Source organism: Macaca thibetana, chromosome 16 (assembly GCF_024542745.1).
Source record: "Macaca thibetana thibetana isolate TM-01 chromosome 16, ASM2454274v1, whole genome shotgun sequence".
NCBI lineage: Eukaryota > Metazoa > Chordata > Mammalia > Primates > Cercopithecidae > Macaca > Macaca thibetana.
In genome coordinates, this window is record NC_065593.1 from 44,695,355 (window position 1) to 44,707,415 (window position 12,061).

The window sequence follows — 12,061 nt, forward strand, 5'->3', positions numbered from 1 at the left end:
CGACGTGGGTGGATCACCTGAGGTCAGGAGTTCGAGACCAGCCTGACCAACATGGAGAAACCCCGTCTCTACTAAAAATACAAAATTAGCTGGGTGTGGTGGTGCACGCCTGTAATTCCAGCTGCTGGGGAGGCTGAGGCAGGAGAATTGCTTGAACCTGGAAGGCGGATGTTACAGTGAGCTGAGATTGCACCATTGCACTCCAGCCTTGGTGACAGAGCAAGACTCTGTCACACACACACACAAAAAGTACACAAATTATTATTATTATTTTTTTTCTGAGACGGAGTCTTACTCTGTCGCCCAGGCTGGAGTGCAGTGGCTGGATCTCAGCTCACTGCAAGCTCCGCTTCCCGGGTTTACGCCATTCTCCTGCCTCAGCCTCCCGAGTAGCTGGGACTACAGGCACCCACCGCCACACCTGGCTAGTTTTTTGTATTTTTTTAGTAGAGACGGGGTTTCACTGTGTTAGCCAGGATGGTCTCGATCTTCTGACCTTGTGGTCCGCCCGTCTCGGCCTCGCAAAGTGCTGGGATTACAGGCTTGAGCCACCGCACCCGGCCCACAAATTATTTTTATTTTATTTTTATAATAGAGATGGGGTCTTGCCATGTTGCCCAGGTTGATCTCAAACTCCTAGCCTCAAGTGATTCTTCTGCCTTGGCTTCCCAAAGTGCTGGGATTACAGGTGTGAGCTACCACACCCAGCTCCAGGAATTCTTTCTGTTCTTGCAACTTTTCTGTAAATCTGAAATAATGTCAAAATGAAATTCTGTTTTTAAAAAATGAGATCAGGCCATGTGCTGTACTCAATGACTTGAATTTTTTTTCTTGACCATATGCAATAAACTTTTTTTTCCAGGTCAATACATACAGTTCCTAGTCATTCTCTTTAATGGCTGTGTAATTTTCCACAGTAATGTTCCATTGTATAAATACATTCTCAGGTTTTCAACAACTCACTTGTTGATGGAGTTGACTTTTTTTTTTTTTTTTTTTTTTTTTTTTTTTGGTTTTTTCCTGAGACAGAGCTTGCTCTGTCACCCAGGCTGGAGTGCAGTGACACGATCTTGGCTCACTGCAACCTCCGCCTCCTGGGTTCAAGCGATTCTCCTTCCTCAGCCTCCCGAATAACTGGGACTACAGGTACGTGCCACCACACCTGGCTAATTTTGTTTCGTTTTGTTTTGTTTTTAGTAGAGACGGGGTTTTGCCATGTTGGCCAGACTATTCTCCAACTCCTGACCTCAGACCTCAGGTGATCCACCCACCTTGGCCTCCCAAAGTGCTGGGATTACAGGCATGAGCCACTGTGCCCGGCGTTTTTTGTTTGTTTGTTTGTTTGTTTGTTTTTTGGTTTTGTTTGGTTGTGGGAGGGTCTCACCCTGGAGTGCAATGGTGCAATCATGACTCACTGCAGCCTCACCCTCCTGGGCTCAAGCGATCCTTCTCCCTCAGCTTCCTGAGTAGCTGGGACCATAAGTGTGGGCCACTATGCCTGACTAATTTTAGTACTTTTTGTAGAGACAGAGTGTCCATCCCTATGTTGCCCAGTCTGGTCTTGAACTCATGGGCTCAAGCAACCCTCCAGCCTTGGCCTTCCATAGTGCTGGAATTACAGGCATGAGTCACTGTGCCCAGCTTCATGGCGATTCTTGCACATTTTTCTTGCCATGTAAACTTGACTTTTCCCGCTATGAGCATTTTTAAAAAATATATTTATTTAAAAAGTACAATTGTTGTCATATCCCTCTATATGCTTTTTTTTTTTTTTTTTTTTTTTTTGAGACAGAGTCTCTGTCGCCCATGCTGGAGTGCAGCGGCACAATCTCGGCTCACTACAAATTCCGCCTCCCTGGCTCAAGCAATTCTCTGCCTCAGCCTCCCGAGTAGCTGGGATTACAGGTACCTGCCACCAAGCCCAGGTAATTTTTGTATTTTTAGTAGAGACGGAGTTTCATCATCTTGGCCAGGCTGGTCTTGGACTCCTGACCTCGTGATCTACCGGCCTCGGACTCCCAAAGTGCTGGGATTACAGGCGTGAGCCACCCCTCTATATGCATTTTTTTTTTTTTTTGAGACGGAGTCTCGCTCTTTTGCCCAAGCTGGAGTGCAGTGGCGCGATCTCTGCTCACTGCAGCCTCTGCCTCCTGGGTTCAAATGATTCTCCTGCCTCAGCCTCCTGAGTAGCTGGGACTACAGGCGCGTGCCACCATGCCCAACTAATTTTTGTATTTTTAGTAGAGACGGGGTTTCACCATGTTGGCCAGGATGGTCTCCATCTCTTGACCTTGTGATCTGCCCGCCTCAGCCTCCCAAAATACTGGGATTACAGGCATGAGCCACCACACCCGGCCCCTCTATATGCATTTTAAGATAATATTAGGCCAGGCGCAGTGGCCTGCCTATAATCCCAGCACTTTTGCTAGGTAGCGATGAAAGGATCTCTTGAGCCCAGGAGTTCAAGACCAGCCTGGGCAACATAGGGAGACCCCGTGTCCACAAAAAATTAAAAAATAGCCAAGTACAGTGGCCCATGCCTGTGGTCCCAGCTACTAGGGAGGCTAAGGTGGAGAGGATCACTTGAGCACTGGAAGGTAGAGACTCCAGTGGGCTGTGATCACACCACTGCATTCCAGCTAGGCAACAGAGCAAGACCCTGTCTCAAACGAACAAACAAAGAGAATATTTACTTAGGTCTAAAAACAAAAACAAAACAAAAATCTTGGGATTTCTATGTGCAATTGCCTTCAATTTGAGGGTTACCTTGGTAAGGGCTGACTTACAGGAACATGGTGTATGTTTCCACATGTGGAAGTATTTAAGGAGAATTTATAGCCGGGCGTGGTGGCTTATATCTGTAATCCCAGCACCTTGGAAGGCTGAGATGGGCAAATCACCTGAGGCCAGGAGTTCAAGACAAGCCTGGTCAACATGGCAAAACCCCATCTCTAGTAAAAATACAAAAGTTAGCTGGGTGTGGTGGCACACACCTGTAATCCCAGCTACTTGGGAGGCTGAAGCAGGAGAATTGCTGGAACCCAGGAGGTGGAGGCGCAATGAGCTGAGATCATGCCACTGCATTCTAGCCTGGGAGACAGAGACTCTGTCTTGAAGAAAGCAAATTTATGTAAGTAAGTAAACTGTATAAACAGAGATCAATATTAAAATATACTTTGGGGGCTCACGTCCTCAAGGCCTGAGACTGCTTTTTTTTGTTGTTTTTTTGTTTTTTTTCTTGAGATGGAGTCTTGCTCTGTTGCCCAGGCTGGATGGAGTGTGGTGGTGTGATCTTGGCTCACTGCAGCATCCACCTCCTGGGTTCAAGCGATTCTTCTGCCTCAGCCTCCCGAGTAGAGTAACTGGGACTACAGGTGCCCACCACCACACCTAGCTAATTTTTTTTCTTTTTCTTTTTCTTTTTTTTTTTTTGAGATGGAGTCTTGCTCTGTCACCTAGGCTGGAGTGCAGTGGCGCACTCTCGGCTCACTGCAAGCTCTGCCTCCTGGGTTCACACCATTCTCCTGCCTCAGCCTCCCCAGCAGCTGGGACTACAGGCGCACACCGCCACGCCTGGCTAATTTTTCTGTATTTTTTGTAGAGACAGGGTTTTTACTATGTTAGCCAGGATGGTCTCGATCTCCTGATCTTGTGATCCGCCTGCCTCGGCCTCCCAAAGTGCTGGGATTACAGGCGTGAGCCACCATGCCCAGCCTGATTTTTGTATTTTTTTTAAGTAGAGATGGGTTTTTGCCATGTTGGCCAGGCTGGTCTTGGACTCCTGGCCCCAGGTGATCCGCTTGCCTTGTCCTCTCAAAGTGCTGGGATTACAGACGTGAGCCACCATGCCCGGACTGCCTTTTTTTTTCAACCCACCTCCCACTATGATGACAAAGCACAAAGGGACTCAGCTGCCCTTAGAAAAGTTGATTCCTGCTGCGTGGTGCTATTGGCTCTTTCTCACCTGTCTCTCTGTGGATCCTTGACGCACTACTTCATATTATTGTGCTCATTTTTTCAATGTTTAAAAATTTATTTATTTAGAGTGGGGGGGGTGGGCTCTCACTATGTTGCCTAGATTGGCCTCGAACTCCTAGGCTCAGGCAATCCTCCTACCTCAGCCTCCCAAGTAGCTGGAATTACAGGCAGGGGCTGCTGCTCCTGGCTATTATATCTGTTTTACGGAAGGAGGAACAGAAGCTGGTACTGTAACAAGTTGCCAAGATTGCCCCAGAGTTAGCAGTGGCTGCATTGGCCTGACACCCAAGGGTTTTCAGGCAGCTGATGACTCCTGTCCTGGTCTTGATCTTGGGCTTCTCAATTGCTACTGGTACTTGTGTTCCATTTGGCAGCTCCCTGAACAACCTCAGACATCCAAGCACAAGGTGGCATTTGGTTTTGGGGGGGGGTTCAGCCTAGGGCCAGCCTGTTGTTTCCAAGAAGAAGGCTGCCAACAGATGACAGGCTTCACTTTCTCACAAAGCTGCAGGGCTCTAGCCTAAGAGATTTAAACAAATCTTCCCCAAGTGAACTGACTTGTCGTCAGTTCCTTGCTCTGCCTCTCTGCTTCCCTGGGCTGCATCGCTGCCTGTCTGGACCTGACCCATCCTTCAAAGCCCAACCTAAATGCCACCTTCTCCATGGAGCCTTTTCTGATTTCTCTCTTCTCTATAGGCTCCTCCTCCCCACCATGCTGGGTTTGCACCCACCTTTCTTGGAATGCATTCACTTTTCTGCTGTGATTATCATTAAATAGTTGACCTTTTTGAACCTCAATCACTTCACCTGTAAAACTGACATATGTCTGTTTTTACCTGTAAAACTGACAGTGGTGGATGGCAAGCGAAAGCTCAGCCTTATAATATCTGCTTTATAAGTCTGTTGTGAAGGCCAAGTTAAAAGACCTGATATACGTAAAGCACAGTCCGAGGCACAAAGAATGTTTTAGCACCTGTCAACCTGATGTTATCACACACACACAGCCCTACATATTCATGCACAGATCTCATCTGTATGTATTCAGGCACTTATCCTTTTACCTTGTATAATAATTATTTGCATGGACTGTAGGCGCCTTCGTGGTAGGAAAAATAGGGTGTAGTGAAAAGAAACAGGATTTGGAATAAAAAAGTCTGCCCCTCAACCAATGGTGTGGCTGCGAACAAGTGGCTTTTCCTCTCTGAGCTTTGGTCTCTTCAGAACAATAAAATGTGCCTCACTGTCTCCTCATGTACATTATCAAAATAAGATAATGGATGCTCAAGGATTCAGAGATTGCCAAATGCTAATGTATGTATGATCCAATTGCCCTTGTCTGTTTCCCAGAAGCCCAGCACAGTGCCTTGCTGGGGACGGGTTGAGGTGTGCACAGCGGGGATTTGTTCAGTAAGGAGTAGACCATTGTGAGAGACAGGACCAGCTAGATTTCCTAGACCGACTAAGAATCCTGAAGCCTAACTGGGGAGGTGACCGCATCCACCTTTAAACATGGGGCTTGCAACTTAGCTCACACCTGACCAATCAGGTAGTAAAGAGAGCTCACTAAAATGCTAAGTAGGCAAAAATAGGAGGTAAAGAAATAGCCAATCATCTATCGCCTGAGAGCATAGGAGGAGGGACAATGATTGGGATATAAACCCAGGCATTCAAGCTGGCAACGGTAACCCCCTTTGGGTCCCCTCCCATTTTATGGGAGCTCTGTTTTCACTCTATTAAATCTTGCAACTGCACACTCTTCTGGTCCGTGTTTGTTATGGCTTAAGCTGAGCTTTCGCTTGCCGTCCACCACTGTTGTTTGCCACTGTTCCAACCCTCCGAATCCAGCAGGGTGTCCGCTGTGCTCCTGATCCAGCAAGGCACCCATTGCCGCTCCCAATTGGGCTAAAGGCTTGCTATTGTTCCTGCACAGCTAAGTGCCCGGGTTAATCCTAATCAAGCTGAATAGAGTTATAACACTCACCGCATGGCCCAAGATTCCATTCCTTGGAATGTGTGAGGCCAAGAACCCCAGGTCAGAGAACAAGAGGCTTGCCACCATCTTGGAAGCGGCCTGCCACCATCTTAGGAGCTCTAAGGACAGGGACCCTCAGTAAGATATTGGCAACCATGAAGGGAACTCCAATGCAGTAATATTGGACCACTTTTGCTTGCTCTTCTGTCCTATCTTTCCTTAGAATTGGAGAAAAATACTGGGCATCTGTCGGCCAGTTAAAAATGATTAGCGTGGCCGCCTCACCTAAGACTCAGATATAAGGCTGTCTGGGAAAGGGCTTTCTAACAACCCCCAACCCTTCTGGGTTGGGAGCGTTGGTCTGCCTGGAACCAGCTTCTGCTTTCAATTTTCCTGGGGAAGCTGAGGGCTGACTAGAGGCAGAAAGCCGTCATCCCAAACTCCCGACGTTAGCCAGTTGAGATCATGGCTCAGTCAGAAGTCTCTACTCAACAGTCACCCATGCGTGCACCCCTACCTTTCCTTCTGACCCATACCTCCTGGGTCCCAAGCATGACTTTCTTAAAAGTGTAGCCCCAAAATTCTCCTTACCTCTGAATCTACTTCCTCTGATCCCTGCCTCCTAGGTACTGATGCTTCAGACTTTCACTTCCTCTCCCAAGTATTAGAGCAGGTTGTATCTCCAAAGGGATCTAAGGCAGCTCTATGCTGTGTCCTTAGGCATCTAGGCTATGAACCCAGGGAGTCTTGTCCCTGGTGTCCCTCCCAATTGAGGCATACAGCTTTCTACATGGGCAGTTATGTGGGACCTGTTCCCCACCACCCTTGCCAGGGCCCCAAGTTTATAAATGGCTAGGAGGATTGCTCTTCCATTGTGTGAGATGCTCTCCTCCCCTGATTTCTACCCATCTTACCCCTCTGTGATACAATCTCCAAGCCTTGGCTCATTGGCCAGGGCCTTAGAACTGATGACCCAGTACTTTAACAACTGGAACTGGGTCATCAGTTCTAACAATAACATAATAGATCAAGATGGAAGTGAATTGAGCAAGTCAAGGAGAGAAGAGAGAGATAGAGAGAAAAAAGAGAGGGAGAGAGAGAAAAAGAGAGATAAATGTAGTAAAGAAAAAACAGTGTGCCCTATTCCTTTAAAAGCCAGGATGAATTTAAAACCTATAATTGATAATTGAAGGTCTTCTCTATGACCCTATAACACTCCAATATTGCCTTGTTGTCAGTGTAAACAAGGGCGTAGCCTGAAAACACTGAGACCACAGTAGCCTTCCTATCAAAAATCCTTAACCCAGCAACCCACAAATGGCCCAAATGCATTCAATCTGTAGCAGCAACTGCTTTGCTAACAGAAGAAAGTGAAAAGTAACTTTTTTTTTTTTTTTGAGACGGAGTCTTGCTCTGTCACCCACGCTGGAGTCCAGTGGCGTGATCTCGGCTCACTGCAAGCTCTGCCTCCCGGGTTCACGCCATTCTCCTGCCTCAGCCCCCTGAGTAGCTGGGACTAACAGGCGCCTGCCACCAGGCCCGGCTAATTTTTTTTTGTATTTTTAGTAGAGACCGAGTTTCACCTTGTTGGGCAGGATGGTCTCGATCTCCTGACCTCATGATCCACCCGTCTTGGCCTCCCAAAGTGCTGGGATTACAGGCGTGAGCCACTGCGCCCAGCCTAGAAAAGTAACTTTTAGAGGAAACCTCATTGTGAGCACACCTCACCAGTTCAGAATGATTCTAAGTCAAAAAAGCAAAAAGGTGGCTTACTAACTCAAAAATCTTATAAGTATGGGGCTATTCTGTTAGAAAAAGGTGATTTAACATTAACCACTGAAAATTCCCTTAACCCAGCAGATTTCCTAACAGGGGATTTAAATTTTATTTACCATACAAAGTTCTGACCAGACCTAGGAGGAACTCCCTTCAGAACAGAACTATAGATGATGGCTCCTCCCAGGATTGAGGAAAAACACAATGGGTATTCAGTAATTGACAAGGAGACTCTTGTGGAAGCAGAGTTAGAAGAATTGCCTAACTGGTCTGCTCAAATGTGGGAGCTGTTTGCCCTCAGCCAAGCCTTAAAGTATTTACAGAATCGAAAAGACTCTATCTCAATCCTGACTCAAAAGGTTACCGACACCCTCTCTGAAGCGAATTTGCGTAAGAACTGTTGTTTATGGGAATGCATCTTGATGGGGCAGCTGGGTTGTTACGAAATACTCAGGAACCCAGCCCAGCTCTAGAACTTGCCTCTGAGCACAAAGGCAATGTTGGGCACGCTGGTAAAGGACTAGAATCCAGCAGCCCAGACCCTTTTGTGGTCAAGAAAGGCGAGAAAAGGGGTGCAGGACTGCTACATCAGTGATCGTAACTAATCCGATAAGCAGAGGTCCATGGGTGGTGAAGCACCTTGGAAAGGAATAAGCATTAGGACCATAGAGGACGCTGTAGGACTAATGCTCATCAGAAAATGACTAGGGGTGCTGGCATCCCTATGTTTTCTTTTCAGATAGGAAACATTACCCCCAAGGCAAAAATGCCCCTAAGATGTATTCTGGAGAATTCGGCCCAGAGTGTATGTACCTTTTTCCCTGTCAGACTTGAAGCAAATTAAAATAGACCTAGGTAAGGCTGGGCGCGGTGGCTCACTCCTGTGGTCCTAGAACTTTGGGAGGCTGAGGCGGGCAGATCACGAGGTCAGGAGATCGAGACCATCCTGGCTAACAGGTTGAAACTCCGTCTCTACTAAAAACACGCACACACAAAAATTAGCCAGGCATGGTGGCGGGCACCTGTAATTCCAGCTACTCCGGAGGCTGAGGCAGGAGAATGGCGTGAACCCTGGAGGCGGAGCTTGCAGTGAGCCAAGATCGAACCGCTTCACTCCACCCTGGGCAACAGAGTGAGCGTCCATCTCAAAAACAAAAACAAAAACAAAAAACAGACCTAGGTAAACTCTCACATAACCCTGATGGCTATATTGATGTTTTACAAGGATTAGGACAATCCTTTGATCTGACATGGAGAGATATAATGTTACTGCTAGATCAGACACTAATCCCAAATGAGAGAAGTGTCGCCATAACTGCAGCCTGAGAGTTTGGTGATCTCTGGTATCTGAGTCAGGTCAATGATAGGATGACAAGAGGAAAGAGAACAATTCCCCACAGGCCAGCAGGCAGTTCCCAGTGTAGACCCTCACTGGGATGCAGAATCAGAACATGGAGATTGGTGCCGCAGACATTTACTAACTTGCGTGCTAGAAGGACTAAGGAAAACTAGGAAGAAGCCTATAAATTATTCAGTGATGTCCACTATAACACAGGGAAAGGAAGAAAATCCTACTGCCTTTCTGGAGAGATTAAGGGAGGCATTGAGGAAGCATACCTCCCTGTCACCTGACTCTACTGAAGGCCAACTAATCTTGATAAGTTTATCACTCAGTCAGCTGCAGACATTAAAAAAAAACTTCAAAAGTCCGCCTTAGTTCTGGAGCAAAACTTAGAAACCCTACTTGAATTTGGCAACCTCAGTTTTTTATAGTAGAGATCAGGAGGAACAGGCAGAACAGGACAAATGAGATAAGAAAAAGGCCACCGCTTTAGTCATGGCCCTCAGGCAAGCAGACCTTGAGGGCTCTAGAACATGGAAAGGCTGGGCAAATCGAATGCCTAATAGGGCTTGCTTCCAGTACGGCCTACAAGGACACCTTTTTTTTTTTTTTTTTTTTTTTTTGAGACAGAGTCTTGCTCTGTCGCCCGGGCTGGAGTGCTGGAGTGCAGTGGCACGATCTTGGCTCACTGCAAGCTCCGCCTCCCGGGTTCACGCCATTCTCCTGCCTCAGCCTCCTGAGTAGCTGGGACCACAGGCACCCACCACTACGCCCGGCTAATTTTTTGTGTTTTTTAGTAGAGACGTGGTTTTACTGTGTTAGCCAGGATGGTCTCGATCTCCTGATCTCATGATCCACCCGCCTCGGCCTCCCAAAGTGCTGGGATTACAGGCGTGAGCCACCACGCCTGGCCAAGGACATTTTTAAAAAGATCGTCCGAATAGAAATAAGCTGCCTCCTGTTGATGCCCCTTATGTCAAGGGAATCACTGGAAGGCCCACTGCTCCAGGGGATGAAGGTCCTCTGAGTCAGAAGCCACTAACCAGATGGATCCAGCAGCAGGACTGAGGGTGCCCAGGGCAAGTGCCAGCCCATGCCGTCACCGTCACAGAGCCCCATGCTTGACCATTGAGGGCCAGGAGGTTAACTGTCTCCTGGACACTGGCACGACCTTCTCAGTCTCACTCTCCTGTCCCGGACAACTGTCCTCCAGATGTATCACTATCCAAGGGGTCCTAGGACAGCCAGTCACTAGATACTTCTCCCAGTCACTAAGCTGCGACTGGGGAACTTTACCCTTTTCACATGCTTTTCTAATTATGCCTGAAAGCCCCACTCCCTTGTTAGGGAGAGACATTCTAGCAAAAGCAGGGGCCACTATACACTAGAATTAGAAGGAAAAAGGATAAATGTATATACAGACTCAAAGTATGCTTACCTAGTCCTCCATGCCCATGCAACAATACAGAGAGAAAGGGAATTCCTAACTTCCGAGGGAACACCTATCAAACATCAGGAAGCCATCAGGAGATTATTATTGGCTATACAGAAACCTAAAGAGGTGGCAGTCTTACACTGCCGGGTCATCAGAAAAGAAAGGAAAGAAGAAATAGAAGGGAATCGCCAATCAGATATTGAAGCCAAAAGAGCCGCAAGGCAGGACCCTCCATTAGAAATGCTTATAGAAGAACCCCTAGTATGGGGTAATCCCCTCCGGGAAACAAGCCCCAGTACTCAGCAGGAGAAATAGAATGGGGAACCTCACGAGGACATAGTTTCCTCCCCTCAGAATGGCTAGCCACCAGAGAAGGAAAAATACTTTTGCCTGCAGCTAACCAATGGAAATTACTTAAAACCCTTCACCAAACCTTTCACTTAGGTATTGATAGCACCCATCAGATTGCCAAATTATTATTATTATTATTATTATTATTTTTTTTTTTTTTTTTTGAGACGGAGTCTCGCTCTGTCGCCCAGGCTGGAGTGCAGTGGCGCAATCTCGGCTCACTGCAAGCTCCGCCTCCCGGGTTCACGCCATAATCCTGCCTCAGCCTCCCGAGTAGCTGGGACTACAGGCGCCCGCCCCTGCGCCCGGCTAATTTTTTATATTTTTAGTAGAGATGGGGTTTCACCATGGTCTCGATCTCCTGACCTTGTGATCCGCCCACCTCGGCCTCCCAAAGTGCTGGGATTACAGGCGTGAGCCACCACGCCCGGCTGCCAAATTATTATTTACTGGACCAGAGTTTTTCAAAACTATCAAGCAGATTGTCAGGGCCTATGAAGTGTGCCAAAGAAATAATCCCCTGCACTACAGGCCATACATTTCAATCCCTGTATCTTTAACCTCCTTGTTAAGTTTGTTTCTTCCAGAATCGAAGCTGTAAAACTACAAATGGTTCTTCAAATGGAGCCTCCGATGCAGTCCATGACTAAGATCTACTGCGGACCCCTGGACCAGCCTGCTAATCCATGCTCTGATGTTGGTGACATCGAAGGCACCCCTCCCGAGGAAATCTCAGCTGCATGACCCCTACTACGCCTCAGTTCAGCAGGAAGCAGTTAGAGCAGTCATCAGCCAACCTCCTCAACAGCACTTGGATTTTCCTGTTGTAAGGGGGGACTGAGAGACAGGACTAGCTGGATTTCCTAAGCCAACTAAGAATCCCTAAGCCTAGCTGGGAAGGTGACTGCATCCATCTTTAAACACGGGGCCTGCAATTTAGCTCACACCCGATCAATCAGGTAGTAAAGAGAGCTCACTAAAATGTTAATTAAGCAAAAACAGGAGGTAAAGAAATAGTCAATCACCTATCGCCTGAGAGCACAGGAGGAGGGACAATGATAGGGATATAAACCCAGGCATTCAAGTCAGCAATGGCAACCCCCTTTGGGTCCCCTCCCATTTTATGGGAGCTCTGTTTTCACTCTATTAAATCTTGCAACTGCACACTCTTCTGGTCCGTGTTATGGCTTGAGCTGAGCTTTTGCTT

At 47.4% G+C, this 12,061-nt stretch overlaps 1 protein-coding gene across 36 annotated transcripts in view; it reads left to right on the plus strand.

The window, feature by feature from the left end:
* The window catches only part of MRPL27 (mitochondrial ribosomal protein L27), a 464,439-nt gene that overhangs the window by 420,383 nt on the left and 31,995 nt on the right, over positions 1-12,061 (plus strand). The window contains exon 1 of one of the 36 annotated variants that reach the window (XM_050765144.1): positions 4,051-4,054. The exons of the other annotated variants lie outside the window; for them this stretch is intronic. The gene's annotated coding sequence lies outside the window, so the exon portion shown is untranslated. Of the gene's footprint in view, positions 1-4,050; positions 4,055-12,061 lie in introns of those variants that run through there. 36 annotated transcript variants of the gene reach the window in all.